Source organism: Artibeus jamaicensis, unplaced genomic scaffold, assembly GCF_021234435.1.
Source record: "Artibeus jamaicensis isolate MK-2021 breed Jamaican fruit bat unplaced genomic scaffold, CSHL_Jam_final contig_233, whole genome shotgun sequence".
Taxonomy (NCBI): Eukaryota; Metazoa; Chordata; class Mammalia; order Chiroptera; family Phyllostomidae; genus Artibeus; species Artibeus jamaicensis.
In genome coordinates this window covers 27,010,253-27,021,388 of record NW_026521486.1, presented here as the reverse complement: position 1 = coordinate 27,021,388, position 11,136 = coordinate 27,010,253, and positions in this window count along the sequence as shown.

Genomic DNA, 11,136 nt, shown 5'->3' with positions numbered 1-11,136 from the left:
GCTACTTGTACAGCTTAATCCCTATAGCTTGTTATGAAAAGTTGTGTGGAATCCAGACTTTAATTTTTTAATATCCAAAAAATGCGCTAAGCCATAATAGCAGGATTTAATTTCTACATTAGGCCCTGTGGTCTTAATATGGTAATGTGGTATTAGCTAAGTCTCAAGGAAGAAAAAAATAGATACGATTTGACATCATTCTAGTGGTGGTGAAGTAAGAGCTTTAAAATTGACAAACATGTTATGTGAGACATCGTGTGTCTCAGGAAGAGGACTCTGAGACCAAGTTTCCTTGCAGGAAGCTTCGTGGGGAGCACTCTCGGAACCTGTGGGGCGAGGAAGAAAGTAGCATGAAGCAGAAGGAAACGTTGGGCGGTGATGTAGTCACAACAAAAGTCAGATTTTCCCATGAGGATATTTGGTGCTGATGTGTCCTTGCACAGTTGTCCCAAACTGGAGCATGGCAGCCAGGGCTTTCTGTCTCCACACTGAACATCTGGTGCAGGCTGCACACAGCAAAGGTGTGTGATCCCCTCAGCAAAGGGCAACCTCCGGGGTGGAGGTTGGTGAGTGGGATTCAGCTAAGCGCTGTCATCTGTCCACACACCCAGCAGCAATGGTGTGTGTGGTCTGAATATGTTGGAGTGTCTCCAAAATTCACCTGTTAAATCCTAATGCTCATTATAATGGTATTAGGAGGTAGGGCCCCTGGGAGGGGATTAGGTCCTGAGAGTGGTGTCCTCATGACTCATGCATAGGATTAGTGCCGTTATAAAAGGACCCTCAGAGAGAGCCCTTCCCTTTCTACCACGTGAGAACACAATTAGAAGTCTGTAACCCAGAAGAGGCTTTGACCATGCTGGCCACCTGATCTCGAACTTCCAACCTACAAAACTGTGAGAAATAAATCTCTGTTGTGAATACGCCACTCAGTATGTGATATTTTTTATAGCAGCCCAAACATGTCTTCTTTCAGGCTACCATAATCACTGCATCAATTTTATGCAGAAGAATGAGGAAAGAATAAGTTCATTTTATCAAATGAAAACATGTAGCACCTTTATGGAATTGGGGTTAAAGGAGAAAATATGCCTATGTTAGCTTCACAGTAAGGTTTAGAGTAAGTTTCCATGGACAGTACCAGGCACTCATTCTCAGCCATTCACTCCTTCATTCCTTCATCAAGCATTTACTGAGTACCTCTACAATGAGATCGAGATGTATCAGGAAACAGAGCTGACCCTTCCCATCCTCAGTCATATGGTTCTCCAGTAAAGGAGAAATACGAAGTATGAAGTTCATCCAGACTTTGAGGAATGATAGGCAAACTTTGGAGTTCCCTGGGCAAAATATGAAATCAGCACCTGTACACCGAGGGCAAGAAGAGACTAAAAAAGAGAGACAGACGATTTCAGATTGGTAGGTAAGAGATTTACTAAGCAAGGAAACTTATATATGATAGTCTTTTTTTTTTAATTCTGAGAGTATGTTTATTAAAGCTGGAGACAGTGAAACAAGGAAGGGCTTAGGATAGAAGCAACAGAAATGAGCCAAGGAGGGGCTGCTGTCTGCTCACTGGAGACTCAGATAAAAGGGGACCTTGGAGACAGTTTCAGGATTTAGCCCAGGATGAGATGCCACTGCTCACTGTTCTGCTAGTTGCAAGTCTCTGGGGTATCTTAGAGTTTAGGAAATGCACACCTGTGGGGAAAGAAAAGGCAAAAGGGAAAGACATGGGTGTGCTCATGGAAGTGAGAGCATGCCCTGGGGACCTTCATTTTGAGTTTTTAAAGGCTGGGAGTTTCAGGGAGGTTCCTTGCCTTGGGTGGTCATAAGATGAGTAGATCTCTGCATCCGCCCACCACAATGTAAAAAGTTTATATAGAGGCCGTAACTAAGTTTAATCATGTATTCTTTCCAGATGGTCTCAACAAATACTTTACTCTCTCAAGGCTCTGTCCTTGAAACAGCTACTACTACAGGAAATTGTGGGCAGCAAGGACATCCTAAGGACAGGGAAGAGAGTGAGGAGGCTCTAATTGCCTGGGTCCAACTCACAGGTCATGTCCTCTCAATGAGCTCTTCCAACATTGTCTGAATTTCTAATGTACTTTGTAGATATTCAAGTACTTTAATGATGATGATGATGATGATGATGTGTAACCAATAAAGAAAAAGCAAAGACTTGAATAGTAATCTGTGAATGAGTAAAAACTGACGTTAGATTTAACTCTAAATTCTGATCATAATGCTTATTTATATCAACTAAATTTCATGGACCCCATCATATCTCTTGTCAAATGTCATTGCGTTTTATAGCCAGAGTGAACATTGCCTGCTATAGTTCTATTACTTTCCTGCCAATTCACAGTCTAGGTCTCTACTTCTTTCTCCATCTTCACCTCTTCTGAGGATGTCACCCCAGGTCACTACTCGGGGCAGAACTGAAGCAGGTTGAGCTATGGTATGAAGGCCAAGCATGAAGGGGTGTGGTCAGGGAAGGAAGTGGGAATTGACTATGTCCTAAATAGTGTATTAAAAGTTCTGGTCCTGACCTGCAACCTCTACCTTTCACCCCCAAAGGGCACTCTGCCACACTTGGGCAAACATGCCACAAAATAAAAATGGGAAAAGCCTATTTGTGATTTAACTCAGACCTGCAGCCTCCCTTGGACTGACTCATCCTGTGCACTCCACGTGCTCTTTTCCCTTCACACCACTAATGATATGCCAGGGTTGGAGAAGGGAAGGGGCTGAGTCAGTCAACAAGGGGACATGCTAGGTGTTCATATGCAGACATGTGGTTTGTGGGAAGGTATTTACATGATTGTGAAATGCAAGAATGGTACGTGCCAATAATGTGATGTTGACTTTCAAGGTGAGAGTTGAAGGACAGAGAATCATCGCTGTGCTGGGGCCAGCTGCTATTTGGAAAACAGTAGCCAGTGAGTTTAGAGCTGAATATAGTTATGGAATCCTGAGCAACTGCTAAAATACCAACTTACTAAGGACTACAGTTTTAGAACTGGCATCAGCTGATGACCCGCTAGCTCTTCTCCTACCTCCTCATTTTCCAATTTGCTAAATTATAGAATATTCAAGTTTATCAGAGTTTCCTCAAGGAGAAAGTCACGATTTTCCAATTTGTGTGATTCTAATTACCTCTTAGTATCTTAGCATAGCCATTTCCGAAAAGCTCAAGTCACAACACGCAATTTTCACATAGTTCTCAAAATGTCTAGTTTGAAGCACAATGTTTTCAAGTTCCAAGTACAGAGAGAAACTTTAACAATAAACTCAAAAGGACTTTGTTGCTAGATAACTGATGAATGACTGAGCAGAGCTGTGATAACCATTAAGTAGAACCTTAAAAGAGATGCCTCTGGAAGGGGACATATATTGGTTACAGTTCTTAGTCACCAAAAACAGGATAGAACCTAAAGCACAGCAAATGCTTTTCTGTTTTTAGGAATAATATTAACTTCTCCTGCACCACTACAAGTTCTTGACCATGTTTTTGTAAGAGATACACCCCTTGAATAAACAGACACTCAAAAATCCCTCAAGATAAAAGCTGAGTTTTCCTTCCCTGTGACGCGATGAAGCTTCTAGCATCTGTTCAAAGTGGTCACAGTTGTATAAAGGGAAGAACTCCAAGGAACTAGGAAATCTCCTAAAGAAAGTCGCTTCTCCAGGCAGCTCTCCCTTCCATGAGAGTTATTTCTCTGCTTAGCACATAAAAGACTGTCATACAGTTTCATTTATTTAAGAGAACTTATCTTTTGTGCTGTCATAGTAAAATGATTGTCCATTGGAAGAGTAAGGCACAGAGTACTGTTCATCACAAAAAAGTCATGACAAGATCTATCTCTTTAGACATGAAGAGTTAAATTTTAAAACAGTGGGACCCAGAAAAGAAATAACTCTTATAATTTCAAATGCCAAGCAGCACTTCAAACTTAACCCAGACAAATTAACTAGAAGCATCTTTTGTAAAAACAAAGATAGGAGCACGAGTACCTCCCAGTATTCATTCCTTGTACAACTTCTCTAATCCACGTGAATAGAAGGCAAAGGTAGGAGAGTATGGCCTGTTGTTTGGAAAACTGAAACAAGAGAGAGTATCGTCAGGTTCAGATCTGGTCTTTCCCATTACATTCATCATGTGACCTTGGGACCATCGCTGGGTCTCATTTTCCCTACGTGTGAAATGGAGTTCATTTTAGCTTTCTCCTCACAAATACATAGTAGGGATAAAATAAGAGGAGGAATAAAAAACATTCCAAAATGTAAAAATACACACTGACTTTGGCCTAGATTCAGAAACTCCCGTGCACTCCACAAACACGCACGCCCTTGGTCTAGAGGCTGAAGCACTGGAGAAGGCAGCCTGAAATGGCTGAGCGTGAACGGGGAGAACACTGGAGAGTCCTCAGACACAGACTCTGTCCATAAAAGAGTTGACTCTGCGAGTGTGTGCTCAGTGTATGTAAATTAAATTCTTCCCGCCTTATTTTTCCCAACCCAGAAGAGCCAACACTGAACCTCCCCTTGGGTGAGTGCCATGGGGTAACTTAGTGGTACTTTGTTTACTCCGACGCTGTGACTGGAAAAGGGGAACGTCTAACCTCTTCGGGTCTCCGTTCTCTCCACACAAAACAAGGTGATGGGGAAAATGACTGGAAGGGTTGTTTTCATCTGAAATTTTGAAAATTGTAGCAATAGGAAGGCAGAACTGATGAACTGACAAGTTCATGTCCTGGGCCCCAGGCCAGACATTTTGCCTTCCCATTGTCTCTTCATAATGAAAATAATTTTGGTTCAGTTAAGGCCAGTGCAGCCTGAATCTACCACTGGTTTGTAACTCGGCCATTAGACTCAACTCAAAAGCAGCTGATGCTATTTCTGTCTGACTTTTAATGCCAAAACTCAACCCCCAGTTTGTTTGGTTTTAATAAATTTATTCTGTTGTTGCGGACATTGTGTAAAATGGAAAAAAACAAGTCTAGACTGGTTTGAGTTCAGGAAGTTAGGGCAGGGTCTCTTTATTAAAAATAAACATCCTCCTCCTTGCTTCCTTTCCACTCTTTTCTCACAAATCCGCTCCCAAAAGCCCTTGGAATCCAAGGCTCCCGCATGCAATTATTGCCCCGGATCTGTGTTGACCACCTGACCCCTTTCTGAATAATAAAGCTGAGAATACAGGAAGTATTTTTAAGGCAGCGAATAGCAATACAAGCTGAATATGAGAAAAAATTAACTACCTGAACTCTTGAAGGTTCTTTTGTTTTTCTTCTATAAAAATTGGCACATTTATCTTGGGAATGAGACACATTTTTGTCTGAATCTTCGTTCCATGTTTTTTGGCACTCACCGCCCTTGTAGCTTAATTAAGGATGGTGGCCTGTATCGCTTCCTGTCCAGACAGGGTAATCAGATCTATGACTAACTCCAGGATTGTTCCTTTGTTGTGAGCCCTCTACCTTTCAGGGTTTTCCTTTCCTATTAGGCCTGCCTTTTCCTTTTCTCCTCAAGGGATTTTGTGAAGTGTTGTTAAAATATAGGGGTTTATGATTTATGAAATATGTCAGTGACCTGAAAAAGGAACCCCATCTATTTCCTGAGCAAACACGGGGAAGAGGCTGACAGAAGGCAATGGGACAAGGTGGTCAGGCACATGAGCACTGGGGCCAGACAGCCTGGGTCCACTGCTTGATCACTGCATTAACTCACACTGGTTGCCGCATTTCTCTGTGCCGCTGTTTCTACAGCGAAAATGGAAATAATAACAGAACTAATCTGCTAGGTTTATTGTGAAGATTAAATAACAAGGCACAGGTTAAGGACTTGGAACAACACTTTGCCCAGAGCAAACACCAATCACACAGTTGAGGAGCACCCCAAAGTGGGCAAGTTGTCACACATTTACAAGCTTTCTTCACTTTTCCTTTCCTCCCCACTTTAAAGTATTAGCTATTCATTCTACCTAGAATATCCACCCCCTGGTTGGAAGGCCCTCCTCAACCAGCAAGGGCCGTACTCCAGTGGGTCCCTCTGCAGCCTTCCTCAGGCCTCTGGGCTCTTCTAGCATGTGGCACAGGCCTCAAGTAATACAACATTAATCATATCTTATCATCACTATTAATTTATTTATACACACACACTCTTTAAGAGCATATAGCACACACTAAAGACTCAATACATAGTTTAAATATCTCTGGGATACATTAAAAAAAACTTGTTTTCAATAGTTTCTTTCCACCTGATGGTCTATGCTGATCTGAAATGGTATGAACACAGGACAGTGAGCAGTCAGAGAAGGCTCACTGGTCCTCCTGAGCCCCAGAGGTTTCTGAGCACAGCACGTAGCGCCTTAAGCCTCAGGGTCAGAGCTAAACAGTTCAAGCAACTCCACAGAGTTCTTCTTAGCTTAGAAAATCAGCTTGTTGGCCGCAGGAATGAACTTGGTGAAACCTATCAGTTTTCTCCTCTAAGAAACTGTAGGTCACAACCCAACACCACCTCCCCAGCCCACCCCTGCCCTTGCTGAAGTCACACAAATTAGCCGATGCTGATCAAATGAATGTTTTGGAATTTAGCTGGTTACCTAAAAAGTCTTTGGAAAATTGTAAGTACAGATCACACCTGACATTTATTGTGGGAAGATGACACCAGAGAGGCAGGAGAAAGGGTTGAAGTATGACATAAAAAACCTCATTCTAAAATAAATGAGTGTTTATGAATGAGGAAATGGACAAAGAATGGTGAAAGCAAAAGAGATGAAAACCAAAGACTAAAAAAACTGGAGCTTTTTTCATATAACATTAGAAGGCATAAAATGTGCTCTTCCCATTGGTTTCTGTGTAGACTGGCTTAGGAGATGGTCAAGAAGCCGAAGTAGGTGGAGGACATAAACCAAACATTCAGATTAATTGAATCAACAGATATTCCAAGGCAGCCTGGAACAGTGGAGAAAACTCAAATCTGAGTTCTCATCTCAACCTCAGAATCACTGGTTCAATCTTGGAAGAAGTTAACCTTTCTAAGTCCAAAATGGGGATAACATGCATACCTAGAAGAATTCTTGCGCAAATTAGAAATAATAAAATATAACTGACACTTAATGAACAATAGATACTATAATTATCAAGTATATAAAGCAATGTAAATAAAATATGAGCCTAACCTCAAGAATGTCTGTAAGTATAATTAAAATTTAAAATATGACTAAAACATCCTTAGTAATTATTTCCTGAAGATAGAAAACATTTTAAAGCAAAACAGGAGAAAATCTCTCCAAAAGTTCTCAGGAAAAGAAAGCAACATGCTATAAAAAGTTGCAAAATTTATCTCCTAAAACAAACATATTACAATGACTTGGCAGTTTTATTAAGTAATAGGTTTTCACCCAATTGTTCTCATACCAATTAAATATTATATCAGTGGTCATACAAGGCATAGGACTTGAGCTGCTCACAGCAAACAGAAAAGATTTAGACAGGTGAAGGGAGAGGAAAGAATTCCAAAAGAAAGGAGCAGCGATTCTGACCCTTTAAACACCCCACCCTCCCAGCCCACTGAAAGAAACTCCTTACACATTTGCTTTATCCAGAGCTACATTCTGGACCTTTGTTCATATTCTTGATCCTTGCTTCTCTGCACTATCTCAGAGATCCATTGCTGATCCCTTGACTTCTTGCCACATTTTCCCATCTACAACCTCAAACTCTACCCTAAAACCCAACATGTAACATTATTCTTCTGGTTTTATCCCTTGACCCTCTTTCTTTGATAATAATTTGAACTTGTTTCTTAAATAGTGTCTTTTCTGGTCCCTCCAGCTAATTATTCAGTCTGATCCTAGGAGGCTATTAGAGCTAAGGTTCATGCAGAATCCTTGGTCCCTAGAGAGGGAATGGAAAAAAGACATGGAAAATACAAGGTGGTTGTAAATGAATTCAACTGGGACAGGGTATTTGGGAAGGTGAGTGGTTAAAACACGGCAAAATCTTTTTCAAAATTACAGAGTTCTTTCCACATGGCCTGTCTCATAAAATACTTCCTGTTTGCCAAATTATATTAGCTAAGGCCCATGGCCCACCAAAGGTTAAGTGACAAACTCTGAGTGTGAGGTTATGCAAGGTCATGGAACTATGTAGCCAAAGTCAGCCTCTCCAGAATGGGAAGGGCTTTCTCTTGTCTTCTTAAGAGGAAGTCTAAAACTACCTTCGGTCACAGTCACGTTTCTTACAACAAACTCAATTATAAAAGTGATTTAGCAATATTCTTAGTGTGGCGTGTTCACACAACAAATATATATTGATCGCCTACTCTAAGCAAATTAACCCAATGAACTTAACATGGTTTAACCTCACTATATATAACTTCATTTTGTTGAGATGATGCAATATACTGTTTGCTTTTATTATTATTACTCATGAAGGAGTTAAAAAATAGAAAGCAAAATAAAATGACAGACACTCCTAAGGACTCATCCCCTTCATACAAAGCAGTTTAGTCTATGGAGAAGTACAGGTGGGAACCCATTTAGAGAAATGTGTCTTTGTATTTATTTTGAAAAATAAATGTGTTTTATTTGCATTGGCTGAAACCTCTCAGATTTTTATCGCCAGTTCCGATCAGACACTGATCAGACAACCCAACCACGGATTCTATATTTTTATCTAGATAATACAAAACATACTAACTCATTTTTACCTATTTTTATTTCTCCCTGCAAACTGTGAACTACTCTACATTAGTGCCAGTTGTGCAATGCAGAAGCAAAGGAGCCATTTTGGACACCACACCTTTACCTCTACGTTCATGGGTTCAGCATTACCTTCTAATATCCCTCCTCCTTTTTTTCTTTTCAAAGATCATCTTAGTTTAAGCTACCATCACCTAACACCAGGCTACCACAATGCCCAGCAACTGATCTTCTTGCATGAACTCTTGTCCCTTTCTAATCTAGTCTCCATACTGAATCCAGAGTCATTTTTTCAAAAATACATCAGATTATGTCTTTTCTCTTTCTTAAAGTTCTTCAATGGTTTTTAGTTAGCTTTAAGATTTTTTAAAAATTATATCTTTGGCATTTCCATATGGTCCTGCCTAACTCCCCAGCATTGCGTTGTATCTTTTCTCATTTTCTTGAGATATGATTGACTAATAATAATTGCATATATTTAGGTTGTACAACATGTATTCTAAAGTACACAATGTGGTGATTTAATACACTTTGTGTAGTGATTACCATAGTTAGGTTAATAACTCATTCATCACCTCACACAGCTACCTTTGCATGTATGTATGTGTGTAGTGTGAACATTTAAGATCTTGTGACTTAATACACAAAGCCTTATTCCACCTTACAACACATCATTACCTTTCATTCAGCCTGCAAGGCTCTTTCTTTTTCTGTTCTTACTTCCCTCTTTACACATTTAACTCTTATTTGTACCTCAAATTTCAGATCAAACTTTCTTCTTCCCAACCTCTAAACTAAGTCTAAATCCTCTGTCATGTACTTCCCTACCTGGAAGTATTTTTCTTTTGTGATATTTATAAAAATTTATAATCATGCATTTTCACACAACTGTGTGTTCCACAAAAGTAGAAATCTATCCATCTTGCTCATTAGCATAGCACAACATATTGATGAACTTGCGTTGGGGGTCCGTGGATGTAAGCTAATCCAAAGAAACATCCAAACAAGAGTGGACTACAGGTAATGTGGAATAGGTGCGGAGCCTCAAAGCCAGTCCTATAATCTTTTTGTTTCTTTTTAGCATTTACCACTCTTATATAAAATGATTTACTTCTTTTTATTAGTTTGTTGTTTATCTACAAGAATTCATCTTCATGAGATCAGTGTTTTTGCCTCCTTTGCTCAGTGCTGTGTTCTCAGTGCCTGGAATCATATTTGCATATATTAGGCACTTGATAAATAGATAGTTTGGAAGATGAATGTCACAAAATTTGTAAAAATTTTAATTAACCAATTCAAGAGAAACGACTTACACCAAAAATTGAATTTGTGCCCCAGGGAAGAAGAAAAGTATATCTATAATGAGAAATCAGTGTGAAAGTTGGGAGGCTGCTTAGTGTCTAAGAAGAATGAGTCTGACTGGAAGGTGGGGACCAGAACCTTGAAAGACAGTCATGAAAGAAAACACGAGGTGCAGGAAGTGTGTGTGAAGTGTTGGTTACACTATCACAGCTGAATGCATCTTTGTAAGCCTCACCCACCATCATCACCATCATCATCATTTTAACAAGTTGGGGTAAAACTAACAAGTAGCAGACAGTAGAAGAAAGTTGCTGATTAATCCTTTGTTATGTTCACCCTATTTAATCACTTCAGTGAAGAGTGAGCCTCTCATACCTGTGCCTCCATGTTTATACATGCTAAGCAGCCTAAGTTTAAAACCTCACTATGGTAGACCCGTGAACTAGAAACTTGCTCCCCAAGTTTATCAATAAATCCAATTTTTTTTAAAGAAACCCCCCCAAAATTTTAAATAATATTTAACTTTAAAAAATTTATGAAAAGTCAAAAAAGACAACATAATTTTCTTTAAAAAAGGGAAACTTGCCTTAATAAATAGGAAAATACCTAGATGTCTTGGGAAATTGGAATGTATGTTATTGACACTGGGGCAACATTAATGTCACAGAATACAGAACTGGAAACACATTCTCTTTTTTGGTAGTCCAAGGACATTGCATATTAGTGAGGAGAAGAGGCACCGTTACATACAAGGTGCTGAAACAAATAGCTAAACAACAAAACAAACAAGCAAGCAAAATAAAAACAATAACACTGAAATAGAGACCAGGGGGACAGCAACCAGAGGGGAGAGGGGAGGGAATTTCAGGGGAAAAAGGGGAAGAATTTACAGGAACTAGTACAAAGGACACCTGGACAACAACTAAGGCAGGTGGAAATGGGAGGGAGGTGGGGGGTAGGGGGGGGGGGTTGGGGATGGGAGTGAAAGACAGAATACTGTAGTTGAAAAATAATTAAATAAAAAAACAAATAGCTATCTATATGAAAAAAAATAAAATTAGTCTATACTTCCCATCATCTGAAAATATATCCAAATGGATTAAAGACCTAAATGTGAAAAATGA